Source organism: Poecilia mexicana, unplaced genomic scaffold (assembly GCF_051168715.1).
Source record: "Poecilia mexicana isolate PSO_F unplaced genomic scaffold, ASM5116871v1 scaffold_10, whole genome shotgun sequence".
Classification (NCBI taxonomy): Eukaryota; Metazoa; Chordata; class Actinopteri; order Cyprinodontiformes; family Poeciliidae; genus Poecilia; species Poecilia mexicana.
In genome coordinates, this window is record NW_028263379.1 from 32,062,653 (window position 1) to 32,083,412 (window position 20,760).

The 20,760-nt window shown below is 41.1% G+C and overlaps 2 long non-coding RNA genes across 3 annotated transcripts; one reads left to right on the forward strand and one right to left on the reverse strand.

Moving 5' to 3' along the window:
* Positions 1-1,688: 1,688 nt before the first annotated feature.
* Positions 1,689-2,926, reverse strand: LOC148157521 (uncharacterized). Its single transcript, XR_015764517.1, has 2 exons — positions 2,195-2,926; positions 1,689-2,140 (listed from the first exon to the last, which is right to left on the reverse strand). It is a non-coding gene; the product is annotated as an uncharacterized LOC148157521 (long non-coding RNA).
* A 1,804-nt stretch (positions 2,927-4,730) lies between these two features.
* On the forward strand, positions 4,731-12,431 carry LOC148157522 (uncharacterized). Of its 2 annotated transcripts, XR_015764519.1 has the most exons (5): positions 4,731-4,807; positions 7,060-7,173; positions 7,351-7,464; positions 7,530-7,617; positions 11,891-12,431. It is a non-coding gene; the product is annotated as an uncharacterized LOC148157522 (long non-coding RNA). The 2 variants fall into 2 exon arrangements; XR_015764518.1 differs by lacking the exon at positions 11,891-12,431 and having other exon boundaries at positions 7,530-8,045.
* The last annotated feature ends 8,329 nt before the right edge of the window (positions 12,432-20,760 follow it).

The following is a 20,760-nucleotide window of genomic DNA, read 5'->3' on the forward strand; positions in this document are numbered from 1 at the left end:
ATCAATCTGTTTATGGACAAAAAGAAAAAAAGAAAAAAAAAACTGATCTTGGGGGCCCAAGAGCTAGGCTGCACTAGGTGGTGCTTCAAAAATAAAATGAGGTGCTGTGCAACGTTTAGAGCTCTGGTGGAAGATAAGTTAGCAAAACAATGTTGCAAAAAATAACTTAGAGAAAAGAAAGAAGACAAACAGAAAAAAGATGAGATAAAGGTATGTTTTCATGTCTCTCTGTAATATAATGTTTAGCAAAAAAATTTGTGGAGCTGCTAATAGAAACTTAGCTTGATAGCGACCTTGAATGGTCCAGTTCAACAGGCAAACATTTATGCTAGAATGTTTATGTTTGTGTGAAACTGTGTTTTATCTTTAAATGAGCTGATTCTCCTGTTTGGCCCTACATGGTTCTGAGTTTCTTTGGCATTAAAACAGCATGTTTGATAGGATTTGATAACAATAATTAAAACTTAGAAAGTTTAACATTGTTTAGCACAGTGTTTTTCAACCACTGTCCCGCGGCACACTAGTGTGCCGTGAGTGATCGTCAGGTGTGCCGTGGAAATTATTCAATTTCACCTATGGTACCGTATTTTCCAGACTATAAGCTGCTACTTTTTTCCTAAGCTTTGAACCATGCGGCCCGGTGCGCCTTTTCTGTGTATTTTTCTTCAACCACCAGGGGGCTCTCTAGCAGGAAGTGAATCATTGAAGTCAAAATTGTAAATCAAAGAAGAACGCGTTAATTTTCATTTAGAACAACCACATACTAGCAGCAGGCACGACGGAGAAATGTTTTCAAACTCGTATGGTGCAGCTTTTAAGTTGAGGGCTGTCGATCTGCACTACAGGAGGGAAATAGAGCCGCTGCACTTAAGCTCGGTGTGAACGAAACTATGGTTAGTAGTGGATAGCGGTGTAATCATGTAATTTTCTTACCACTAGATGGCAGTAGGTACAGAGCATTTTACATTAAAACAAGAGAATTAGTGATGCATGAATGTTACAGGTAGCGGTGACCATAGACATAATATAAGGATAGACGCCTCATGGACCGCTCTCGCCTATTGTCGCTGACGAGATTTAGGGCGGCCATCTTGGAGCGGTACTCCACTCCACTCAGCGTTATGTGTTTAGCAGCACAATGACGTATCAGCGGATTTAATCGATCATAACACACTTTTTGTTACTGGAAACCATATTCAAACATCTATCAAAGCAACATTTATAAACAATTGTATTTTTTAAGTATGTTTTTAATACATAGTTCATCATAGTTAAATATGCTTAGTGGCTATAACAATAGAATAGGAATGGAATATTCTGATATCGATGTATGAAGAGCACATTACAAAGCACACAGCCGTTCATAATTTATTTAATAAATTATTTAGTAATATCAATATATATTTATATAACTATACAAACACTAATAAATAAAGATTAATAATGGCACAAATAAATAATGATTAATACTGAATTATATATATATATAAACATGTATTTATATATATATGTGGGTGATTCTATAATTGGAGATACATTTGGCACTTCAAGAAATGACAAAAAAAAACTTTTCATTTCTTAAAAATTTTCTTAGGTAGTCTATTGAAAAGGCATTAAACTTTAAAAAAATCTGTAATTGCCAAACATTAGCTACATATTTTATAATTTTTTCTCAGAAAAAACGTATATTTTGCGGTATGTTATGTCAACTCTGTTACGGACAATATAGACAGTGAGTGAAAAAAACAATAAATTCTAGCAGACTAAAATATTTTTATTCCATTACACCAAGTGTCCTACTACCCAAATACTTTAAATGGAGATGTTTTACTTAAAAATACATTTTAAACAATCAAAAGATACTCAACTTTTCACAGAGTTGTTCGCATAGGGTCAAACGTTTTTCATTAAAACTCATTGAAAACCATCATTCTTTTAGAAATAAAATTGGTCAGTAATACTAAATCACAGCAGAAGTCAACCAACAATGTATATGGTGCTCTAGACAACAGTTTTCCTTTTTTTTTTGGTGAAAGTATGTCATAAACATGTCAACTCTGTTACCTAACAGAGTTGGTGTTAGTAACAGAATTGACAGGACCATAATAATTTAGAACTGAAAACTCTGTTACTGTCAACTCTGTTACCCTATTTGGTAACAGAGTTGACAGTAACAGAATTGACAATTTCAAACATTTTTATTAAAAACTCCACTTGTGAGTAGAAATTGTGAAAAAACATGACACCACTGAGATAATGGTTTAAAAACCATTAAAAAAACTTGTCTCTGATCAAAAATCTGTTGTATTTTTCTCATGATTCTTTGGTAACAAGATTGACGTTGAAAACGATAACACCTGGTGATTGTGATTTTTAAACTAAAATATTTCCCAGAGAATGGCACATAGACCTCTGTGTGTTTCAGGTCTTATCAGTAAAAGTAAATGACTTAATTTTATGCAGTTTATATAGCCGTAGAAGGCAATTTCCCAGATTTACAGGGACAAAACCATATGGTAACAGAGTTGACAAAAAATTCTCGGACACATATTTTTTCAAAAATAAGGGTATTTTGAGTTAATTTAATGTGATGTTGTTATTAAATTGACCTTTTAGGCAGTTTAAAAAAAGACAGAAAAAACAAATTCACCAAAGAAAAATAATAAAACATAGGTTTTTGCATCATTTTTCAGGTTAATAAAAAAGACAGTACCCAACTCGGACGACAAGAAATCTTGGTTTTTCAGCTATATAAAACAATTTTAAATGTATTTACTTAAATGTTTTTACTTGTTAAATATTATGATCCATTAAAATGAGTAATAAATTACGAAAACATTTAAAAATTGAAATATTTTAATATACCAGACCAAAAATAATGACTCTGGACATCAAATGTATCTGCAATTATAGAATGACCCATATATATATATAAACTAAAATATGTTTTTCAGCCGACGAGTCCAAAATCCGATGCGAGATTTATCCGTGCTGCAGTGAATCCGTCTCTCTTTATAGATTTCTCCCTCTTCTTCCTCACATCGTGTCTTTAGGAAACTTTCAAAACAAAAACGGAAGATTTAGGATGTATCTTACTTTTGACAGAGTGAAAGAATATAAATAATAGTCTTTACCACCTGTGTAAACTTTGCCGGTGAATGTTATAACACATAATATAAGTTTTATAATATGTGTTATATTGTTTCATTTCTAATATAGGCTCTTGTGTCAGATAATCTAAGTCAATGTTAGAGAATAATTAATTTTTTTAGATTTACGGAATCTCAGTTAGCCTTCATAGCGGGGCTGAACCCGTATTACACCAAGCACTGTAGCTAATATTAGCTAGTATCTCGCCGGATCACATAAATACAGTAAAGTAATATTCTAATCACAATATATACACAATAATATGTCCATCTTACTTGTGAAATGTTGTCTGTGGAGCCCTCACATCAATAATCCATAGATCCGAACAACAATATCCCTCAGTGCTGAGGCATCTTCTGCTGTTTTGATTGAGCAAAGTAGGAGGGTATACCGCTCCAAGATGGCCGCCGTATTTCCTGCGCCGGAGCGGTCCATGAGGCGTCTATGCTTATATTATGTCTATGGCGGTGACAGCTTCGTATCTAGCAAGACTGTGACGACAGTGACGAAAAGACGGTGAAGCTCAACAGTAGTTGGAAAGAACATGGGTCCATTTCCCACAACATGTCTGTGTGAAGTGAGCTTCTCAAGCCTGGTTACTATAAAAACTAAAACCAGAGAGAGACTGAGAGCTGTTGAGGAAGAGCTTTGTCTTTCTTCAATTTCTGCCAGGAAATCAGCTGTTTTCATCCAAACATCCACAGGTTTCACACTAGATGGGTAAAATATACAGATATTGACATTTTGTACATGCAAATCTTCATATTGCAACAGTGAAATCTTTCCCAGATATTATTGCTTCTTTCAGAATAAGAATCATTTTCCGTATTCCGGCTATAAGAATGCCTGTGGATTAGTTTGTAAAACACTTTGAAGTTTTCTACAACTTCTTTAAATTTAAGACCACAGTGTTGTGGCCCTGTTCAGGTGTATTTTTGAAGTGGACATGTTACATGCAATTTGAAATAAGAAATATAAAATGTGATAAAAATAAATTTTTGTGTTTATTTGATTTCCTACTCAAGACACTTTGATAAGAATGACTATGTAATATAGGCGACTACAGAGTATCTTTGTTTACATTTTTGGTTGGTGTAGTGCCTCGAGATTTTTTCAATTAAAACAGTGTACCTTGTCTCAAAAAAGGTTGAAAAACACTGTTTTAGCAAAATATTTTCTTAACAGGCTACATTGCTACTGCATTAATAAATCAATGAACTGCTCTAAGCTGTAGTTGGCGAAATGTTGTTTGCTGCTGAGCATCATCATTTATGTGACTAAAACAAACATTATTTTTACATCAACTTATACGTTATGTGCAATGTTTATTAAAATTATTTGGAGGCTCAGAATCAGCCCAGTACTGGTGAATGATCAAATTGTCTGATTGTAGCAATCCACATTAAGAACTACAGTGCTTGCTCATAATGTTGACTACTTGATTTGACGTTGATCAAGTAGTCAACGTCAAATTTGGATGCTTGGGGGCCAGCCCCCACCATTGGAGGGTGGACAAATCAGGACGCAACTGATTTGTCAAATCAGTTGGACAAATCAGGAGCAGAGCTTCTGCACCAATCACTGCTGACATCTGATCTAACAGACTGAACTTCAGACGAGGATTACATTTGGATTTACCATCTTTACATTTAGAAAGGTAAGACAACTTTTATTGTTTTCTCTTTCTATGAATCCTGCTCATGGCTTCATGGGTTTTATTATTGTGGCTTTTATTATTATGACTAATAGAAACTTAGTCATAACAAGTGATTAAATCAATATTATCATTAATCATTAATACAATATTATTGGTTGAATCAGTAAAAGGTCAAATAGACGTCATAAAAGAAACACCAGTGAAACAAGTGCAACATTTTCATTAGAATTGTACAAAAGCAGAATGTTCCATTCAGTTGTACCAAAGTTCAACTTTTGACCTCTTTGTTAGTTTTACGCAATACTTAAATATTCTGTCGTGCCAAAGTGCAAAATGTGCAACATATTGATAAAACCCAGTAACAAAAAATGTTAAACATTAAATAGCCGTCTCTGCATTCTATACATTTTACTTTTTACTTGCAATAATTGTCAAGTTATGGATTTGACATCATGAGGCATAAGGGTAAAAGTCAAGAAATTCTGCAATAAAATCACAATTATGCATTGATGCAAAAAAGAAAAATGTCCCTGCATTTTTCTTTTTTGCATTAATGCATAATTGTAATTTTGTGTGGATTGCCATTGAATCGTGAAAATGACAGATTGATTGTTAGATAAAAACTGCTTTGATTTGACTGATAAAATAATATTTAAGTAATCAACTTCCTGTATTCATGTGTCCTTCTGGAGCCTGGAGGGCCACATAAAGAGCTATGGTGGGCCCGGTTTGGTCCCTGAGCCTCAGGTTTGGGTTTGGGTTTGGCACGAGACCCAGATCACGTAGTCAACATCTACGTAATGACGACTACATCCACGTGATCACGTCCATAATACGACTTTTGCTAACGACTATCCAAGCTCCTGTAAAACACTACAATGATTTGGTTCCTAAGTTATTCCAGGATTTTTGGAGGTTAGTATGCTTCCTCGCGCTTCTTTCTTTGATTTTCAGTTTGAAGTTCGTAGCGTCTTCTTTTGTTATAAAAGACGCTGAATAGGTAGCCGTGCAGCATTTTTTAGCTTCTGTATGTAGCTTATCTGCGTATAATAGTTTTCTATGTCAATGTTATCTTGTTCTTCGGAAACATAAACGATCTTTCCAAGACACATCAGCCGTCTGGCTTGATGCTGGTTGGTCTGAGGACCGGGTGGCTCCGATGGTTCGGCAGCCTGGTCTCCGTCAGTCATTGTCCCAGTGTAGCTTCGAGTTAACTTCTCAGGAAAACTGGCGCAAAACACTTTTGGGCAAGATAAAAACACGACCGTAAAAGAAAGATTTTGGCATAAACCTGTTGTCTATCATTACATAAGTCTGATTCTGTCCTTGCTCCATCTCTTTTGTCTGCTTAAGCACACATTACTGCATGTTTTCATAGCAACGCATAGAGCAGGCATCAGTGTTTGGATAAAGCTGCTAAAGACAAGTCTACAGCCCTTACGGAGGTTACAGATGAAGAATGTGGAGGAATTTTTCACATATTTTCATTTTGAAAGCAGGACTTCATGTCTTTCTGCTCAAAACTTGTAACACTTGTAGTCAAAACTTCTCCTTGCACTCATAGTCTCTGCTCAGACTCTCTGCTCAGACATAGTCTCTGCTCAGACAGTCTCTGCTCAGACTCTCTGCTCAGACATAGTCTCTGCTCAGACATAGTCTCTGCTCAGACATAGTCTCTGCTCAGACTTCTGGAATGTAGCAATTATTACCTTCCAAAAAATCAGGTCCAAAAGCAAGCAGAAAATGTTTTGTGGTCGAGCAGAGACTAAGTCTGAGCGTGAGAAGTTTTGAGTACAAACGTTCAGAAGAAAGACATCAAGTCCTGCTTTCAATATAAACATGTAAGCAAAAGTATTAAAAGTTTTGATAAAAGACATGAAATCCTGCTTTCAGACTGAAAGTGTGTGCTCTGGGATTATGGCAGAAAAATTCCTCCATAGAAGGATAGAAGCCAACCACTTCAGGCAGTTTTAATTATATTTTTGTCTCATAATTTACAGAAGTGTTTGTTTTTTCTGTACAGTTTAATAATTTTGTAATTTACTAATGCATTCATGTCATTTATTTATTTTGCTTTTTGCCTACTCCAGTATAACTGACATTTCACATAAATGCAGCATCAAATCAAAGTGAAATAATAAACAGACGTTTCTGTGTCCTATTGAACATTAAACTGTGAATTCTGATCTAGCTGAGTTTTAGTTTGTCACAATATTATATTTACTTTGAGCTGTTTACTTGTTCCTGTTTAGGCCCAGACCTCCTGGACTATGGGGTTCCTCTCCATCTTGGTCCCGCTGTGGGTTTCTTCCAACTGGACCTGACTGGTGGAGCTGTTCGGTTCCTGATCCGTGGCGATGAGCTGGGTCAGTTCAGGTTTTCATGTTTCTGTAGTTTCTCCATCTTATATGCAGATTAAATCATGATTAAATCAAGAATGAACTATTGTTCCATTTTTGTGCCTGGATGCACGTTGAGCTGTGAACGCTGAGCTACTGCCACAATAAAACACTTTGGGTTTTGTTGATTTCTGCTTCATTCAGCCATCAGCCTTCAGGAACTTGGGTTTGTTCTCCATTTCGGTTCCGCTGCTGGAAACATCGAACGGGATCTGACCCGTGGCGCTGTTCGGATTATGGTCCAAGGTTTTCTGTCAGGTGAGTTCGGAGCAGAAGACCTGGTTGGGGAAAGCTGACTCCTGAAATCTGTCTGTGGTCTGCAGTTCTCCCACTGCTGGATGGAAACAACAGTGGGCTCTTTTGGACCTTCTGGCTTCAGAATAATTAAGACTGGCAAACCTGCTGCAAGAGGTGATGAATATGTCGTGAGGTGGGGTTGTTGGTGGTGAGGAGAGACGCTGAGACCCAGGTTATAGTGATGATGATGAAGATTTTAATGATGAAGATGCTCAAACAGTCCAACACAGGCAGCACGGCAGAGAGACAGGCACACAGCCAAATACCGGTAGCAACTGGTAAACAGGACTTAAACGAGAGCTAACGCTTTCCAGGACTTAACAGTTCTACTGGAGGCGAACACTAGACGTGAGACAAACGACACATACGACGAGGATCCGACAAGGAACACAGACAACAGGTGGGTTTAAATACACACGGGGTAATTAAGGGAATGAGACACACCTGGGGAGCCATCAACGGGGAGGACAGGACAGAGACTCACAGGGAAACAGGACTACACAGGGAAAACAGGACTGAACACAGAAGAACTCAAAAATAAACACACATAAACCCAGATCATGACAGTACCCCCTCCTCAAGGGGCGGCTACCAGACGCCCAACAGAAGAGTCCAAAAAACCAAAAACGACCCAACAGGGTGGGCGGAGGGGCGATGGCAGGAGGGCTAGAGTCCAGAAAACAGTCCCACAAAACAAAAATCATCCCAACAGGGGGGACAGAGGGGCGACGGGAGGCGGGTTAGAGTCCAGAACCAAAAACAGTCCAACACAAAACAAAACTACCCATCAGGGTGGGCGAGGAAGCAAGGAAGCGAGGACGCGGGTCCAGTGGTCTCTTCCGCCGGTGCAGGAGGCGAGGAGGCGGGTCCGGCGGTCTCTTCCGCCGGCGCAGGAAACGGAGACGTAGAGGCGGGTCCGGCGGGCGGCGTCTCCGGCGCAGAAACCGGAGTCCCGGAGGCGGGTCCGGCGGGCGGCGTCTCCGGCGCAGAAACCGGAGTCCCGGAGGCGGGTCCGGCGGGCGGCGTCTCTGGCGCAGAAACCGGAGTCCCGGAGGCGGGTCCGGCGGGCGGCGTCTCCGGCGCAGAAACCGGAGTCCCGGAGGCGGGTCCGGCGGGCGGCGTCTCCGGCGCAGAAACCGGAGTCCCGGAGGCGGGTACGGCGGGCGGCGTCTCCGGCGCAGAAAGCCGAGACGTGGAGGCGGGTCCGCCGGGCCGGCAGGAAGGCCGGCTGGGATCTCGGGCGGAGCAGACTCTGGAAACTCGGGCGGAGCAGACTCTGGAAACTCGGGCGGAGCAGACTCTGGAAACTCGGGCGGAGCAGACTCTGGAAACTCGGGCGGAGCAGACTCTGGAAACTCGGGCGGAGCAGACTCTGGAAACTCGGGCGGAGCAGACTCTGGAAACTCGGGCGGAGCAGACTCTGGAAACTCGGGCGGAGCAGACTCTGGAAACTCGGGCGGAGCAGACTCTGGAAACTCGGGAACTGGAAGCTGCGCTCCGGCAGCGGACTCGGGGAGCTCTGGCGGCTGCGCTCCGGCAGCAGACTCGGGGAGCTCTGGCGGCTGCGCTCCGGCAGCAGACTCGGGGAGCTCTGGCGGCTGCGCTCCGGCAGCAGACTCGGGGAGCTCTGGCGGCTGCGCTCCGGCAGCAGACTCGGGGAGCTCTGGCGGCTGCGCTCCGGCAGCAGACTCGGGGAGCTCTGGCGGCTGCGCTCCGGCAGCAGACTCGGGGAGCTCTGGCGGCTGCGCTCCGGCAGCAGACTCGGGGAGCTCTGGCGGCTGCGCTCCGGCAGCAGACTCGGGGAGCTCTGGCGGCTGCGCTCCGGCAGCAGACTCGGGGAGCTCTGGCGGCTGCGCTCCGGCAGCAGACTCGGGGAGCTCTGGCGGCTGCGCTCCGGCAGCAGACTCGGGGAGCTCTGGCGGCTGCGCTCCGGCAGCAGACTCGGGGAGCTCGGGCGGCTGCGCTCCGGCAGCAGACTCGGGGAGCTCGGGCGGCTGCGCTCCGGCAGCAGACTCGGGGAGCTCGGGCGGCTGCGCTCCGGCAGCAGACTCGGGGAGCTCGGGCGGCTGCGCTCCGGCAGCAGACTCGGGGAGCTCGGGCGGCTGCGCTCCGGCAGCAGACTCGGAGATGGCGGCTGGAGACGGGCAGACGGAGGTGGCGGCTGGAGAGAAAACTGGAACTGGTTGAGGTGGCTTGAACGGTGTGGTGAATACTTGCTTGATGAGGAATTCTTCATGCATTTCTTGAATTAACTCCAGCATGAACGGATCAGTGTGAAACATGCTAGACAGGGTACTGAAGTCCTCCTCAAACTGGATGTTATAAATGTCCTTTGATTTAAGGAAGGGGTAAACGGGTGGAGTTGCTGGGGTGTTTACTGGGTCCATGATGATGTTCCTCACCGATCTGGTCGGATCCTACTGTCGTGAGGTGGGGTTGTTGGTGGTGAGGAGAGACGCTGAGACCCAGGTTATAGTGATGATGATGAAGATTTTAATGATGAAGATGCTCAAACAGTCCAACACAGGCAGCACGGCAGAGAGACAGGCACACAGCCAAATACCGGTAGCAACTGGTAAACAGGACTTAAACGAGAGCTAACGCTTTCCAGGACTTAACAGTTCTACTGGAGGCGAACACTAGACGTGAGACAAACGACACATACGACGAGGATCCGACAAGGAACACAGACAACAGGTGGGTTTAAATACACACGGGGTAATTAAGGGAATGAGACACACCTGGGGAGCCATCAACGGGGAGGACAGGACAGAGACTCACAGGGAAACAGGACTACACAGGGAAAACAGGACTGAACACAGAAGAACTCAAAAATAAACACACAGAAACCCAGATCATGACAAAATAATAGTTTAGTGTTTCTTGGCAGAGGATGATGGGGCGCTGGAAGCTAAATTTAAAAAAGCAGGGATGTGCTGTGATTATTTTGTGGGGTTTTTACTTTATAAATGAACTGAATTAAATTGAAAATTAAATTGAAAGTAAAGTTTACACCAAAAATGCTAAATATCAGTTTAAACATCAAACTATTTGCTAAAAAGCTGTGGTCTGCCACAGATATCAGTCAGCTACTGATCTGCAACATCCCATTCATCAGCAAAATGATCAATAAGCTGTTTAAACAGTTACACAGCTTCCTAACGACAACCGTCATTTGACGTCTTTCAGTCTGGTACTGAGACTGTCCTAGTCAAAGTGTTCAATGACAGCCACATAAACACAGGCTGTGGAAGAACCACAGTGCTGGTTCTGTTGGCCTAAATTCATGTTTTGACACTGTTGACCATGACATAAATTATTAAAGACTCTGGTCCAATTTTCATCTGGTTCAAATCTTACTTATGGTGCGTTCACACCAAACATGTTTCGTGCGTCTACATTCAAAGTCTGTGTGGAGAAGCACTGAGGGCGCTTCAGATGGATCAAAATCATTGTAGCCCTTGTTTTCCACTGCCGGCCTATTTGTCTGATGCGTTGGACGTGCTTGACGTGGGAAACGCGCCACGACAGGCCCTTGGCCCGCCTCCACATAGACCCACCCACAGCTTCAATATTACAGCTACAAACTAGAGATCAGGCCTGAAACCTGGAAGTAGTGATGAACTCTGACCTGAACCTTCAAAGCCATATAAAGACAGTTAAAGTCGACCTTCAATCAGCTGAAGAACATCTTCAGGATTATAGGTTTGATGTCTGAGTGAGATCTAGAGAAACTCATTAATGTGTACATCTTCAGTCGCATTGATTACTGCAACAGCGTCTTCACAGGTCTGCCTAAAAAAAAAATTGATCAGATGCAGAACGCTGCTGCTGACATTGTGACTAAAACCAAGAAGTTAGAGCACAAAGTTCAACAGTCCTACACTGGCTCCTTATAGCTCAGAGAATAGACTATAAAATACTGTTAGTTTATAAATCACTGAACGGTTTAGCACCACAGTACATTAAAAAACTGCTGTTGTATCAACCTTCCAGACCTCTCAGGTCTTCTGGTTCCAGTTTGGTTCTGCTCTGCATCCCCAGAACCAGAACCAAAGATGGAGAAGCACCATCCAGCGTCTATGCACCACAAATCTGGAACAAACGGCAAAACTGCTGAAACACTGAATTACTTTGGAACTAAAGACTCACCGGTTAGAGTTGCTTTTGAAACATAATCAACGAAACGATCAACAATCTGATGTGTAAAGACAGCACTCAGCAAAATGTAATGTTTACTGGTTGTTTACTGTGTGGTGTGTTCTATGACTGTAGCTTTGATGTAAGCTTTGGGTTGTTGCTGAAAGATGCTATACAAATAAACTTGATCGACTGATTGATTCACTACAAGCGGTCAAAAACTAACTGTGATTTATTTTATTTGTAGCTCAAACCCAAAGGCACCTGAGAAGATTCAAGAAACGAAGCCAACCCATCATCCTCATTGTTACGGCCAGTGGCCTTGTATGTTTTTTTTTCCTTTTCCTTTTTTGTATATCTGCAGCTTTCTAACCAAATTGACTCCACTGGGAACTGGATGCAGCCCCCATCCTCCTGTGCCACTCCATGACTCCTACAGCAGAGCTGATTGGCTCACCAATTGTCAGCTCCACCAATCCCTGATGAGGCCTCCCTTTGTAAACCCAAGACTTCCTGGGAGAAGGAGCGACTGATTCTTTGTTCAAGACACCTTGTCACTTTGCTGGGTGTTTGTTGACTGCTGTCTCTGTTACCTTTGATAGTCCCGGTTGCTTGTTTTTTGTTTAACCTTAGGTTGTTGGTCCAGTTTTGTTTGGTTAAGTTCTTTGGTTTGCAGCTCTGATTGTTTTGTGGATTTTCTTGAATTTAGTATTTTTGATTGTAGTTGTTTTTTTACCTTTTTATTTTGTTAACCCCAAACAATAAACACCAAACGGTTAAACCTTTAACATCTAGGTTTCTTTAATGTTACTTCTCCTTCCCCCTGGCTGAGCTGGGTCATAACACTCATCCTTAGTCATTCGCTGTCAGCCTGCAGTTCCTGAACATAGGTCAAATTTGTAAAATAACTTTAAATTAAATTAAATAGCGGGTTGAGAAAAAGTGTGCCCACCTCTGTTTTTATATCTTCATTTAATAATTTATAGCAGTGTAAAAGCTGTTCTGTCTTCATGAAATATTATTTTTACATTACTGACAGATAAAGCCTCAAAACTGTGCTTTGTCTCTGTGTAGAGGTGATCATTCGACGTGTCCCTGTGATGCACTGATGACCTGTGCAGCGTGCTCCACCTCCTGGGACAGGAAGCAGCTAATTGGAAGCCTGAACAGGATAAAGCACTTAGAGAAAATGGGCTGGATGGCTGGATATGCTTTGTAATTTGGTGCTATTTGACTTGCAATCTGTCTTGACCGGGACACTCTACTAAATGAGATTCTTAGTAGCCAGAGTTTTTAATTTCATGGTTAAATAAAGCCCTAATAATAACAGTAGCAAAAACTCCTCAATCATCCAGTCACATGCATATTCAGATCGTAATCTGTGCACAATCGTTTACCCAATACAGCAGCCAAACATTAGTACAGCCATACAGGCCTTTTCTGTTTGGCACACATGTATTGAATTCAAAATGTTTGTGTGGGGAACTAGAGAGTGGAACATTCTGCCACACAGCAGCAACAAGCGGCACATTTTGGGACTCATTTTAAAAATTTGGTTTTAACTTTTAAGGCACTTCATGGTGATGCTCCCAAATATATATTGGACCTTTTGAAGCCTCTCTGTCCATCTAGGACTCTGAAGTCTTCTAATCAGACGTTACCCAGAACTTATTTTAAAACCTGTGGTGATAGAGCATTTCAGGTGGTGGCCCCGAGGCTCTGGAACGTTCTCCCCCTAGGAATGCGCTGTTCCGATTCAACTGACTCCTTCAAAAAAAAGTCTCAAACTTATTTTTTTCAGACTAGCTTTCGGATAATTTTTGTTAACTCATTTTAGATTCTTTTTATTAGTGTTATGTTTCCTTTTTTTTGTAAAGCACTTTGTGACTTCATGTCTGTGAAAGGTGCTATATGAATAAAGTTTACTTACTTTATTTACAATGAGGCTGAGAGCAGAGTGTGAGGATTCCCATCTATCTCTAATGTCTGTAATTCAGGAATGTTTCTAATTCTGCTGCAGCGCTGAAGGGAAGTGACTGGAAGTGTTTCTCCTAACAGTGCTGCTGCCATGGTGCGTTCAGGTACTACTCTGGGACACCAGATTTTGATTTAAACTTTTTTTTTTTATCATCAAATGTTGGCACATGTTGTTCCAAAAAATTTAACATTGTTGACTATTTTCACTTGTTCTAACTTCTCTGCTGATCATATTTTGCTTTGTTAGAACATGTTGATGGAATCCAAACATTTCCTTAGGAATATTAAAACCCTCCAAACCACATTAGGTGTGATATATAATAATGGCTTGGACAATGTGAAAACAGGGATGTTAAAAGACAAAAAAAGCACATTGCTTGTGGTAGTGATACGACAGGAAAAAAATGTTAATATATTGTGCAGCACTAATTTTTAAGAGTATTCTAGAATTAATGAAAACATGATATTTGATAATTTCATTTCAAGTTTACTACAAGTGAGAACAGCTCGTGCCTATGATGGCATATTAGGGCGATTGGAGATAGAAAAAAAGTAGGAGTAAATTTACGCCAAAAGCAGGAACATTCCTGAGTTTGAAAAGTTGCTAATTTTCCAGAAAAAACTAAAACATAAAACATAAACTTGGCTTGAAACGTCTCAGAAAAATGTCTGAGATTATTCTCAAACTTTCTAAGTTTTCTCTGGTAAAATGTCAGCTTTTCAAACTGAAATCTCCTTGATTTTTTTCTCAAAAATGTCTGTGAATAATCTCAAAATTTCTGACTTTTTTGGCCTACATTTACTCTTACGGTTTTTACTCTACAGTAGCTTTACCACTCCTCTGTACCCACCCATCAGATGTCCTGGTGAACAAATAAAGATCTTCTACACCAGAAAGTCCAGTTCCTTTTGAAACACACCTGAACCAGATGAATGTCTGCAGAGCTGAATGACTAAATGCTGACTCAGGTGTGTGTGTGTGCGTGTGTGTGTGTGTTGCAGAATGCATCTGTGCCGCGTTCTACAGCTCAATGCTTTATTTTTATCAGAAAACTATAAGCTGTATGAGCCTGCTTGTTCCTGTTCCACCACAGGGAGGCAGTAGAGCTACGTCAGCGTTTGATGCAGCTGTAGTTAGAGCTATAAAACACTCCTGTACATTTTACAGCATTGCAGTCAAACCTGGATCTCTCTTTCTTTTATTCCTCCTCTGTATCAATCAATCTTTCCTCTCCCACTCTTCATCTTTGCTACGTTCTCTCCTGCTCCTCTGCCTTGCCAGGTCGTAAGCGTGTGTGTGTGTGTGCTCACTTCCCTCCGTCCTGCTGCAGTCCCTCATGTCTTATATCAAGTCCTTCCTGGCTGGCTGCCATTTGCAGTGTCTATATTCTATTAAGTAAACAGTGCGGCGCTTACCGGCATTCTATATGCAGCGTAATGTCTGCACACTCTCAAGTTTCTCCCCTCCCTCCACTCTGCCTGCAGCCACACATTACGCCTGCATCCATTTTTACGATGCATAACATCTACGGAGGAACTTCACCGATTAGAGGCGCCGTAAAAAGACCATCTGTTAGACAGCAGCTGTACGTATCCTCCAGTCGGGCGACTCAGTCAGTGGCATCGTTTTTTGCGAAAAGGATACTTTTAGATTTAAAGCCGTAAATCATTTGCATCGTTTAGCTGAGGCGTTCAAGCTGGTTTAATGTTTCAAACACTCTGCGAAGCTAAACAAGGAGCTGTGAAGCATCTGTGGGATCAGTGTTTGCTCTTGAAGTAAACTGAAATTGAAATCTGCAAAGAAACAGCCAAAACACGAGCAAAGAGATGTTAAATATTGGAACATCTTGATGATCTATGTGGATCTGTGATGGATGACATGACAGGTGGATGTAGTTGAGGTGATCTAATTACCAACTACAGATATCAGGAGAACATCCATGGACACATTACCATTTATCAGATCCATGATTTCATAGATTATTTTAAAGGTAGACATATATGTATCTTGGTTATTATATTTTCCTCTATCCATCCATATTCTACTAGTTATCCAAGATCTCCTCAGCAACAATCCCCTAATCTACTAGGACAAGAGGAACAGCTACACAGCAAAGATGCAATGATCTACAAAAATCAAGTTTTGTTAAGTATAACATTCACCTTGGGAGCAGAGATACGATTACTGCCCTTGTCCATTGCTGTCCTACACAATTCTGCTTGATTCTCATCCCTCTCCAGTGCTCTGTTTGGGCTTTTTTTCTATTCAGTTGGATTTTCCCAGGATATTTTCTACCAAGCCAATCAGTGAACAGAAGGGAAAGTTGTAAATGATGACGCTGATATTCTGCTTTGTTTTAGAATGTTAGTCTGCCTGAAGTTTTAGCGATGGCAGCAGAGAGAGCGAATGAAGCCGTTAAGTCTGTGTTGACCACGCTTCTAAATATTAAATTAACATTAACAGCTGCCCCGTTTGGCTTAGCACTTCTGTCTCAGCAGTGGAGGGTGGTTGTTTCAATAAAGACAATTTGTGGTAAACTTCATAGAATCGAACTGGTGTATTAAAATATGTCACAGCCAAATGACAAAGATTAAGTCAAATTGCTAAAATAGTGGATTTTGCATGAGAAATCCGCTTTAAAGTCATGGTTCAACATGATCAGAGTGCGGTTCCAACAAAAAAATAATTTTTGTTACTGTTAGCAGTAAACAAAATATTTTTAAAATTAGAATAAAAAGAGTAATTCTAAAATAAAACAGTGAAATGTTTAGGAATGAGTGGTGATTTGTTTGGACTTGAAGAAGAATAAAGTAAAAAAGGATTTATCCAGTGTCTGAATTATGCAACAATTATTTAAATCTACAGATTGCTGAATTTGGACTATTATGGAAGCATCAGTCATGTTATGTTTACAGTCAGTTCAACGTTATTTTAGGTAAGTAGTTCAGCATAGTACAAAGTGAACTACTTTAAGTATCACATCACTGAGGTGTCGCTTTTCAAAGATGCACTTCAGAATGTTGCATTACCTACTTAGTTCCACACAAAGACATTGTTTATGTGTGCAAGTATAAGACAAAGCTGTGTTTGTCACCAACAGGGTTGTACCGGGTATTTTCAGTACCATTATTTGTACTGTTACACTCCCTTCTACTGCTGCAACCTCTGAAATCGTATCTATCCATCTACCTAAATATATAGGTAGCTGACTAGCTACATAGATCAAGGATGAGGTTTGAAAATGAAAGTCTACACAGGGGTGTGTTGACTTTGGAGGACCATTGTATGCTAACAGAGCTGTCTTCTAACAGCATCTGGAAACTGCTAAGATCAAACCAGACATCTACTTTTTTTGTTTTCTTGAAGACACTCAGCCCATTATGATTCTTTTTAACGTCACATTCATACCCGTCATCCTTAATATGTCACAAGACAGTCTGCCACTAGTGACCACAGCCAAAGTGCATTAAGTGGATCCCTGGGACATTGTCGATTTCGATTCGGAAGGATGACTTTTCCTTGAAACTGTTTCTCTTTATCAGTGAAAAGTCTTCAGCACAACAGGGTTTTCTTCCATAAATGTCAGACTGACAATTTAGTTGTTGTTCGGTCTGTGCTGCGTGTTCGGGAGATATTGAAATTAGCTTGCTTATTGCATCAATGGCTCCTTCTGGCCTCATTGTGCTGAATTATAAATGATTGCTTGATGAAACTGCCGTTGCACCTGGTTATAAAATGTACTTGTGCAATACAAATCAGTAGAATTAGCTGAAGAGCTTGGGTGAAATCATCGCACACTGATAAAGCAGAACAATGAAACTCCAGTGTGTGCTACAAATAAGATTTCTCATTAACTTATCAAACCTGACCCATTTTAAATCTGCCAGCAGCATGCAAAATGTGCATGCGTGTGTCTGTGCATGTGCATATGTGTGTGTGTATTTTAGTGAATTACCAAAAGATCAATAGCATTTATTCCCCAAGCTTCTAGTCAGGAGGGTACATTTCCTCTTGCACTTCTGCAGAAGCAGGTCAACTTATATAAAGAGCGAAGAATGACTCATTATAATAACTTCTTTGTCTTATAAGATGCGTTTTGATGATCAGGACCATTAACATGCGACAAAAAAAAACATGGACAGTTCAGGTCAAATCCCTTTTCACAGCACTGCAACATAATATTGACAAGTTGTGGGTGATGTGTTGGTAACAAGCTATGAAGGCCACAGTCGCAGCTTTGTGGGCATCAATTATTTTAATTGTCCAAGTGGCGGACGGCGGCATTAAAAGGTTGAAGGTGACTGATGATTGTTGGGGTGGTTGATGACAGTTTAGAGCATCAAAGTATTCACAAAAGTTGGGACTTTCTAGCACCTGACCTTCCTTAATGAGGTTTAGTACACAATCTAAATATCTAACCAACCATTGCTTACATCATTAAGATGACTTGTTTATTAACCGTGGCTTTGTGACTGCAGTTTAAATTCAGATTACTCTGCATGAGTGGACACATTGGATAGAGGTTTGTCTTTCAGAGACCCCTCTGAAGTTCGGACCAAAGTCAACTGTCACCAGACGGTCAAATGGTTTGGGGAAACATCCCTTGAGGTCTGCAAGATGGGTCTACCGAGCTCCTGTGAGACTCCTCCCCCCTGAAGCATATGTCAAGGTGCTTTATCATGTGTATGGTTTACCACCCTATAGTACACACAGCGATTGACTAAAGCAGGGGAAGTTCAGTGCTTTGGTCCAACAGTAGGTACTTCCTCATGGGATACCTCAGTACGCACTTCCTAGTCTCTGGCTGAAAAACTGGCTTCTGGAAGATGAGTAGCTGAGGATGTTTTTAGGTGTGTTTATGCGGATAAACACACCTATAAAATTCTGACCAATCAGAACGGTTTTGCATGTAGAACCAGGTGAACAGCTTATTATGCTGGTTGTGACAAGAAGGGGCAGACAACATGAGGCTGAGAACAAAGTGACAGGATTTTCATTGTGACAATGAGAACTGACTTTAGCAGTTTGGCTTGACCATGCAGAGCATTCGAGTCTCTTAATGGTTTTGAATCAGGCTCAGTATTTCTCTAGGAGACGACCGGTCCACTTTGAGTTGTTTTTAGAGCCAAGACCGGCAATAGGTATATAAATGGTTTGGCTTGTGAAGAGCTGGCACACGTACAACACATAACATATTAGATAAGGAGCGAAATCCCTGTGGAGCTACAGTCAGACAAGCAGTGCCTCATAGATACATGAGCCCACATCACCAGCACATGATAGAGTTTGAATGGCTTACAGTTTAGGTTTGTATGATATCAGCAGGTCATATCGGGCGATGTCAATATCAGGCATTTGGGAATAAATATGTCACATTGTGGAACAGATGATGGATATCCACATAGAGCGTGTCATCCTAGATGTCTTTCTCTGGAGTGATGGGGCGCTCTGCATTACTGCCCCATCACTAATGCCACAACATCCACACAACATCCAGGGAGAAGAGCCTCTCTGGATGTTATCTCTCTTGACTGAACTGCCTGAAGACTTCTTGTTGTTTGATCGTTTGATTTTGAAAATATATCCGGCTTGTGGAGCACTTTGAATAACTTTTTGCTTTTACTTCAAAGTGAAAAACCTTGGGACTTAAATATGTTTCTCTGGAAGTGAAGGAGCTTAAATATCAGGGCCTTGTTCATGAGTTGGGGTTTAGGACAGATAGACTAGGGCAGCATCCTCAGGGGTCCAGGCAATGTACTGATCTAACGTGGTGAAGACATGATTGGTCTAAAATATAAAACTTTTCATTTGCTAACAGATCTCTGTTCCAACATTCAAACTTTGGATAATTACAGAAAAAAATATTGTCTTTTCAACACAGGTTGCCTAAAAGAGTCAATGACTGGACTCTGTCTTATGAGGGCGTTAGGGTATCCTATCATATCTTGGGGAGGATCTTGGCCAAATGAGATTAGCCCAGTAGCAAATTCTTCACATCAAAATGAACCATAGTGTTATTCACATCCTCATCTTGTTGGATAACCCAAATGTACTTGAGCTAAAAGTCATGAAATGACAGACAAACATTCTCAACTGGAATTCTCTGGACATTTCATAGCTCCATCTATTACAGCAAGTTGCACAGGCTTAGAAGAAGCAAAACAGCCGCAGATCATCACACTACCACCACCATGTTTGACTGTCAATAGTATTTTTGTGCTCTGTCAGTTTTGCACTACATGTGAAAGGACACACACACCTTCCAAAAATTTTATGTTTTCCCCCAGTCGTCTTCTTTGTGTTGATTCATGAACCTTGACCTCAGCTACAGTAAGTGATGTCTGCAACACTTTAGATCTTGATCTGTTTTTTTTTTTTTGTGTGTCTTTTGGACAAATTGTTAATGAGCTCTTGGAATAGTTTGGCAGGCCCCACTGCCAAATAAATAAATAAATAAATAAATAAATAAATAAATAAATAAATAAATGAATAAATAAAGGTAGTTTATCATCATGAGTTAAAAAGAGGGGAAATGACTTTTTCACAAAGGCTAAGTTGGTTATAATATTTTTTTTCTCTCTAGATAAATGAAGGCACCAGCTGAGTATGATGTTTTTGTATCAACTTTGGTTATGTTTGATAGTACATTTAGATTCATGATTCAAGGTATTTCAAAGGGAACAAAAAAAAGCAAAAGCAGAATAAATTTGTAAGGGGGCAAACACTTTCTCAGAGCACCAAATATGTTCACATGTCATTTTGGCACATGCTTCAGTCTGTGTGGGTGAGTGAGGTCCACCCGTTTCCCTAATGAGGCTGTGCTTTCCTTTGACTAGTCCTGTGCTTCAAAATGTTGAATGATCAGACAGAAGCCTCCTTATATCTGTTTGTTATGCTTAGTTTATTAAAGCAGACCTGGTCATCAGCGCCTGCTATTTCACTCTCAGATTCAAGAAAGAGGAAGCAATCAAAGCAAGAAAAGTTCCAAGTCTCCTTAATTACCTTAGGAACCAACAACACAGACGTTCTAAACCTCTTCATAAACCCGCAACAGCTTTTTCAAGATGAATCGTGAAAACTTTCTATCATTTAAATCACATAGTTTACTGAGTTTGCTAACGCTAGTTAGCATAGCCACC